An 8,839-nucleotide genomic window follows, 5' to 3' on the forward strand; every position below is an offset into this window, starting at 1 on the left:
AGCCAATGAGAACCGCAAGCGCCGCATGGCCAATCAGAGTGGATCAAGCCACCCCCAAAGGTTTCGCCCCAGCTCAAGTGGAGGTTTCACTCCAAGAAACAATAAGCCACCGATGCAGAACTCGCGCCCCAATTATCAGAATAGAAGTGGAGGAAACTACAAGCCAGGAGGCTACAACAACAACAACTACAACCGCGCACCACCCCGAGCCTCTAACAACAACAACAATAACAACAACAACACCAACACCGCTCCCAGAACCGGAAGCAATGCCATCCCCGTCGCAAACAAGCAGGACAAGTCCACCATCACTTGTTATGAGTGTGGTGTAGTGGGGCACTACTCCAACGAGTGTCCCAAGCGTCTCGCCAAGCTCGCCGGCAACACCGCTGCACCTGCTCAGCAGCAACGCCGTGTCTCCACCGGCAAGAAGTTCGCCCCCAACAACCCCAACAACCGCAACGGCCGTCTCTTCCACATGAGCGCCGAAGAAGCCCAGAAGCACCAGATGTTGTACTGGGTATGTTTTCTGTCAACCACATCCCTGCCAGAGTGTTGTTTGATTCCGGAGCATCTCATTCTTTTGTCACCGAAGACTTTGCATCAACAAGTAAAATTCAACCCCTCAGTTTGAAACACGTTATGATAGTTCAAATCCCCGGATCAACCACCAAGGCCAGAAAATTTTGCAAAAATGTACCCATCATAATACATGAGGTAGAATTCTATGCAAATCTCATCATTCTTGGAACCAAAGGTTTGGAAGTTGTCCTAGGAATGGATTGGATGTCCAAGCACAATGGATTGATAGACTGTGCCAAGAAAGCCATCACCATGACTAGCAGCACCGGTATCATAGTTGAGCACGTCTCTGAAAAACTACCCAGAAAATTCACGTGTAACCAAAGTGTAGCCAAGCCAACTCTGGATCAAATCAGGGTCGTCTGTCGATACCCTGATGTGTTTCCGGATGATCTACCCGGTATGCCCCCAGATAGGGATATCGAGTTTATCATCGAGTTAATTCCCGGAACCTGGACCCATAGCCCGGAGAGCCTACGAGCATGAACGCAACAGAGCTTGTGGAGCTGAAGAAGCGGATAGATGATATGTTGGCCAAGGGTCTGATTAGACCAAGTGCATCCCCCGGAGATCCCCCGTCTTGTTTGTGGACAAGAAGGATGGTGCAAATCGTTTATGTACCGACTATCGAAAGCTTAACGACGTCACCATCAAAAACAAATACCCCCTACCCAAGATAGAAGACTTGTTTGATCAACTCACCGGAGCCAAAGTTTTCTCCAAGATCGACCTTAGAACGGGATATCATCAACCGAAGATCCGAGCCACCGACATCCCAAAAACTGCCTTTACCACTAGATATGGGTTGTATGAGTACAACGTCATGTCGTTTGGACTCGACCAATGCCCCCGCTTACTTCATGAATCTCATGAATAAGATCTTCATGAACTTTTTGGACAAGTTTGTCGTTGTGTTCATCGACGATATTCTAGTATACTCCAAGTCCGAAGAGGAACATGAACAACATTTGGAGATTGTCCTAGAAACCCTTAGACAGCACAAGTTGTATGCCAAGTTTAGCAAGTGTGAGTTTTGGCTGGAAGAAGTTGGATTCCTGGGACACATCTTGTCTGCAGGAGGAATTGCCGTAGATCCCGCCAAGATAAAAACTGTTATGGAATGGAAAGCCCCCACCACCCAAACCGAGGTCCGCGCTTTTCTTGGATTAGCCGGATATTACCGCAGATTTGTAGAAGGTTTTTCGAGCATCGCTCGACCAATGACCCAACTGTTGAAGAAGGACAAGAAGTTCGAGTGGACCGATAAATGTGAAGAGAGCTTTCAACGGCTCAAGAGTAGACCGACCACCGCCCCAATCCCGATCATGCCCGATATCGCTAAGCCCTTTGACGTATACTGCGACGCCTCCAAGATTGGTCTTGGATGTGTGCTTATGCAAGAAGGCAAGGTTGTATCCTACCTTTCAAGACAGCTCAAGCAACATGAACAAAACTACCCAACCCACGACCTCGAGCTTGCAGCCGTGGTCTTAGCCTTGAAAGTTTGGCGTCATTACCTCATGGGTAATCGATGCGAGATCTACTCCGACCACAAAAGCCTCAAATACATATTCACCCAGAAAGAGTTAAACATGAGACAACGCCGATGGATCGAATTGATCAAAGATTACGACATGGAGATTCACTACCACCCCGGCAAGGCCAATGTGGTAGCGGATGCTTTGAGTAGACTGCCATGTCAGTTGAACTTCATGCTCGCAACCGAACAGCCCAGCCTGCATCAAGAGTTTGAACAGTTCAGACTTGAACTTGTTAGTGAAGGATTCTTAGCCAGCATAGAACTGCAACCCACCTTGGTTAGTCAGATCAAGGAAGCCCAGAAGGACAACGCTAGCATCGACGGAATCAAGAAACAGATAGCCGCAGGAAAAGCCCCCGGATTCACCGTAGACGAAGCCGGAGTTCTTTGGTACAAAGAACGTCTCTGCGTACCATCGGACTCTGACTTGAAACAAGTCATCCTGCAAGAAGCCCACGACACCCTTTACTCAATCCACCCCGGAGGTACCAAGATGTACCAAGACCTGAAAGAACAATTTTGGTGGCACGGAATGAAGAGAGAGATCGGTAGCTATATCGCCAAATGTGACATCTGTCAGAGAGTCAAGGCCGAACACCAACGACCCGCTGGACTGTTACAGCCCCTTCAGATTCCGGAATGGAAATGGGACTCCGTAGGAATGGACTTTATCACCGGACTGCCCAAATCCAGCAAAGGCAATGATTCCATATGGGTAGTTGTCGATAGATTGACCAAAGTCGCCCATTTCATCGCCGTCAAAACCACTTATCAAGGCCCAAAGTTAGCTGAACTCTACATCTCCAGAATAGTCGCTCTGCACGGAACCCCCAAATCGATAGTGTCAGATAGAGGATCACAGTTCACCTCAAGGTTCTGGCAGAAAGTGCACGAAGGATTAGGAACCCGTCTGAATTTCAGCACCGCCTATCACCCTCAGACCGACGGACAGACCGAGAGAGTAAACCAAGATCATTGGAAGACATGCTTAGAGCATGCGTACTCGGAATACGGATCCAAGTGGGAAGACTGCCTACCCTACGCAGAATTCTCTTACAACAATAGTTACCAAGCCAGCCTACAGATGGCCCCCTTTGAAGCCTTATATGGGAGAAAATGCCGTACCCCCCTAAACTGGTCGGAAGTCGGAGAAAGCCAAGTTTTTGGCCCAGATGTTCTTCGTGAAGCCGAAGAGAAAGTACACAAGATCCGAGAGTACCTCAAGACGGCGCAGTCCGAGACGGAAGAGCTACGCCGAGTAAGAGACGTCGGGAGATGACCTTTGAGATCGGAGACTTTGTCTATCTCAAGGTATCCCCCTTGAAAGGAATGCAAAGGTTTCAACTGAAAGGAAAGCTCGCACCCCGCTACGTAGGACCCTTCAAGGTCCTCAGCCGCCGAGGAGAAGTATCTTACCAACTGGAGTTGCCTGAAGAAATGTCGGCCGTACACGACGTGTTCCATATCTCACTCCTCCGGAAATGCCTTGAAGTCCCGGAGAAGACCGAAGTGTTCAAGAACATAGATCACCGATCGGTAGATATCAACGAGGATCTGACTTACCGCGAAGTGCCGATTCGCATTTTGGAAGAGGCATATCGAACCACCCGCACCCGAAGCATCAAGTTTCTGAAGATCCAATGGAGCAACCATACCGAGGATGAAGCCACATGGGAACGAGAAGACTTCATGAAGCAGGAATACCCAGATCTCTTTAGTACCTAACTTTCTTTTCGATCTCGGGACGAGATCTTTTGTAAGGGGAAGGGTTTGTAACACCCCAAATTTCAATAAAAAGAAAGTTAGAGAATTCCAGAAAGCAAAATTTCAAACCAACAAAAACTTTTCTATTTTGCATATAGTACCATGCATAGGACTTGTGCATTTGAGTGATATGCCATGATGATTGTTATTACTTGTATTTTGGATGTGCTCTAAAATCCTAGAGTGATCATATGAAGATCACCAACCAAATAAATCAAAGAGGAAGAAAATCAAATAAAAGGCAAAACCCTCACATATGCCCTATGGCATCTTTATAAATTTTGACCCTAGACCTATTTGGTCTTCACCATTAGTTGAATAATGTTGTTAAACACTTATTACAACTTTTGGAATCAAGGGTTCACAATTCAAAGGAATTTCAAACACTTTTTCCACCCACATAAGATAATGGCCAAATCTGCCAAACTTAGTCTGATCACCACTTTGAGCCCCTGCATTTCAATTTTCCCAAACCAATTCTTGCTAACTCTTTGCACCATTTCAAAGTCAACATCAAGGTGAACAACTTTGATGAAGATCACCCTGCCAAATTCATCTTTGATCACTAGCTATGCTCATCCAAAGTTGCAACATTATAACAAGTGCAACAATCTCCACTTAGCCATTTTGGCCAATTTTTGAATTCTAACTTTTCCACCACCACCTCAATTCATCTCTGGTCAATTACAACTTATCTCAACCCTCACTTTTCAAAAACTTTCACCATTTGATTATTTTCAAATTTGGATATTTTTGGGAATTCCAAAATTGGGCACTATTTGCAACTATTGCAAATAGTGATTCTACTACACCTAAAATCCCCTAACCTACACCATTGTGTTCCCTGGTTCCCCTCTCACCAACACTAACCTAGAAAACCCTAGGAGGAGAGGCCTAGCAAGCCTGGCATGGCCATGCCGGCCATGTCGCCGAGCCCGACGCCCTCCCCTCTCTCCCCTTGCTTCTCTGCCAGGGACACCTCGCCACCATGCGCCACCGCATCGCCTAGCCCCGCCTAGCACCGCCCCGGTCGAAGGAACGGCGACCAGACGCCGGACGACGCGCGCCCCGCACACGCCCAGATGCCGCTCGCGTCGCACACGCGCACGCCACGGACACCATCTGGCCACCTGCCGCCTCGACGCTCTACGCACGCCCTGGACCCCCTGTGAGCGCCTTGAGCCTCACCGTGACACCGCGACGCCGCCAGACACGCGCCCAGCCACGACCCGTGCCCACCGCCGCCGGAGAAGGAAACCCTCCTCCGCCGCGGGCGCGGCAGACACGGACACAATCCCGCGCCATACCACGCCGCCCGACCAAGCCAACACCTCCCCTAGTCTCGCCTGGACGAGGAGAACCCGACAGCACCCTCGCCTAGCCCAACCGCTCGCCGGAGACGCCGCGCCATGGTCGACTTCGTCTCGCCCCGCAGCACCCTCCCTCGCCTATAAATAGAGGCCTCCATTTGACGATCTGAGCACACCGCCGCACTCCCCTCTCCTCCCTCAAGCTCCTCGACCACCTCACTGCCCCAATTACTCGCCGTAGCCACCCAATCGCCACCTCACTGCCGACGGACGCCGCGGAAGCTCGCCGTCGATTGGAGCCACCTCAGGCGACGCCACCAGTACCTGGAGCCTCGCCGTCGACCACCGCTTCACCGCGCACACCGCCAACCCTAGCCGGAGCCGCGGTGAGCTCTCCCACCCCTACCCGAGCCGCCGGCGAGCCTCTCTCTCGTCGTCGACGACGACGAGCGTGGGCCGTTGATCTGCCATCTAATCTAACGCGCCAGAATCATCCATACCGTTTCGGGTTTATTAGCCGCTGACATGCGGGACCCCCTGGTCAGGCAGCCCACGCGGGCGCAGACGCGTGGTGGGCTGGCCTGGGCCGTTTTTAAATCTTCTGGCCCAGTAGTGTTTCCCGCCGGCCTGTTTAATTCAAAATTTGATTTAAACATTTCCAAACATTTCCAGTACTGCACAAACTTTGAAATTCAATAGATTCAAATTGGCTAAACCAAATTTAGTGAATTTTATGTTGTTAGAAAGCCACTGAAATTCTCTACAGCATGCCACTGGCCCCATGGTCAGATTCTTTGTAGAATAATTATGATAAAAATAACAAGACAGGGACTTTTCCCTATTCAAATAATTCTTAAAAATCAACCAAAATAGATATTAAGTTAATTCCAACTCTAATAGCTCACTTTTGACTTACACTAATTGTTTCTGCAAGAAAATGGTGTGGTCACTTTGCATGATCATGCCATAGTTAATGGAATGGATAATTTGACTAGTTTAACTAGTTGATATTGTCCAAAACTATTAAAGTAAATTGTGTGAAGTCTTATAATTCATTTAAACTTGTCTCACATGCATTCATGGGATGTTTGTACCTCTGGTCCAAACTCTCTTATATGAATGGCTTGAGATTTAAATCATGGTAGTAGTATTTAAATGGTATGAGGTGACCTACCTCATTTAAATCATTTTCTCAAATACTGATGATGAATGGTTGACCTAGGTCAATACCCATTTCATGTATAATTGTTTGAGAAATTAAATCTTAAGAAGATTTCAATGAGAGGAATTTATTTCTCAAGAACCCTAAGGAAACTATCATTTACATATAAAATACAAAAGAAGTGAATTCCTTTTAAACCCCACAACCCATGCACTCTAGTTAATTTACTTGTGTGCATAGAGTAGTTTGTGTGATTATATGTGATGTATGGAATAGCCATTGAATTAGTGAGTAATTATACTCGTATTCAAATTTAGACGGTAGCACCGGAGAGTACGCCGAAGAAGAAGGATACTACCAAGAGGAGGAGGAGGAACAGCTTTGAGAACTATCAAGGCAAGCTAATATTCTTGCAAAGTGCAAAGCCCCTTGGGGCAAGGCACCATGTCTCTTATCTTTTCTTACATGAACCCATCCCAAGTTTTTACTTTACAAGTTTTTACTTGATTTCTAAATGAGTTACTTTTATAGTTAACTTTGGTCAAAGTACAAGTTGGTTACTAGAGTAGTGGGTTAGTCTCTTCCAAGCAAAGCAAGATAGCACCCCTCATGGATTAGAGCTAGTGCTAATGAATTAAAAACTTGACTACTCTAGATGGGAACAATGTGAATTTGAAACGAATTTGAAACCTTGGAATGATGATGCATTCCATTGAAGGATTTTTGAAGGTGAATATGAACAAGAGAAGATGGTGATTTTTGATAAAACAATGATGTTGGTTTGAATGCGATACCTTTCCAATTATCAAGTACCCCCACAATACCTGATTATGGGTAGGGCTTAACTGGAAGTTTATGTGTCTTAGTATGGGTTCCCTCTAAACAAGCGTCATCGGGGTTATGCCGAAAGCTGCCTCTACCACAAAAGAAACGATACGATATGATGCGAAATGAGGTGAATGTCCGGCCCAAGCCCTGTGCAGTTCCCGTGGCCGACATGTCTGTCTTCACCGGGAGGCCAAGCTCATGGGGAGAGGTGCTCATACTAGGGTTCGTAAGTGAAAGGTTATGGTTGATGATCCGCGTATCGTGTTACGATTATTCGGGGAAATCCCGACGGATGAAATCAAATGTTGTGGCACAAGTGTGCAACCTCCGCAGAGTGTAAACCTATTCGAATAGCCGCGTCCACTGGCTACGGACGGTTGGAAAGGCCATACAGTTTCCGATGTCATATTTTTGAAAATGATGTTGAAAGGTGATGGTAAAATGACTTGTGGTGAATTGAATTGAAATCACCACTTGAAGGGTGGGAATGACACTAATGTTCCCACTTGAGTTAGTTAGCACTTGAATAAGCTTTTCTCAAACTTTGTGAACTAAAACTAGCTTTGCGCAAATAAACTAGAGCTTAGCAAACCATACTAGAATGTCTAGCACTTACTTTAGTATTAGTTTGCGAGTACTTAAAGTACTCACGGCTTTGTCCCCGGCTATTCAAATGGCCGGAGTATGAAGATGAACAAGGAGATGACCAAGCAGGACGCCTACGACAACTAAGCGCCTTCCGACGTCAAGCGTTGGCCTGTGGACTAGAGAGTCCTTGTATCTTACGCTTCCGCTATGTTGAACTATGAACTTGTGTTTGTTCGTTGATCGATAGATCAACTATTCGTGTAATATGGATCATGTGATTCCAAGATTGTAAGACTTATGGTATGTAATGAATGATGACTGTGATACTTAACTATTATGCCTCGCAACAACAATATTCCTGGGATTGCGATGTATGACATAATAGGCATCCGGACTTAAAAATCCGGGTGTTGACATTGCTGGTGCTAGATAGGTTGCTGCTGCTAGATAGGTTGCTGCTGCTAGATAGGTTGCTGTTGTTAGGTGCTGCTTGCTTGCTTGCTATGCTGCTGCTATGTGTTTTTCCCTAAGTGATGAAAGAGTGCGATAATTCATACATGGATGTTTCTGTTCCTCGCTTTGAACTCCATAGTACCATGAACAAGTTTGTTGTGGTGTAAAGTGAATACTTTGCTAGCTCCCCGACATGGTTTGCTTGCCTGGTAGTGTGCAAAGTGTTGATATGCATACTTTAAACAGATATGCTTGCTTATACATGGTTACTTTATTTGATGGCTGGCTTGTGGCCTTGCTTGCTTTTCTGGTTCTACTTAGTTGGCCTAGGAGTGATTTCCTGGACCCTAAGTATATACTTCTACAGCTAGTGGATTTCGGTTCGGTGAAGGGATGTACTATATATTTTTGATAACAACAAATGATGTACTTGATTCTTTGGCCCTGGCAGCATATTATTGAATTAATTAGGAATTTGGAACATGGTGAAATGATATATTTCAGAATCACTAGCATATTTGAAATGCTGCTGCTGGTAATTGCTTCGAGCCCGCTACTTACGCTGCTATAGCTTGTTGCTGCTAGCTAGCTTGGTGCTAGGCTGCCGCTAGG

Source organism: Lolium rigidum, chromosome 6, assembly GCF_022539505.1.
Source record: "Lolium rigidum isolate FL_2022 chromosome 6, APGP_CSIRO_Lrig_0.1, whole genome shotgun sequence".
Lineage (NCBI taxonomy): Eukaryota > Viridiplantae > Streptophyta > Magnoliopsida > Poales > Poaceae > Lolium > Lolium rigidum.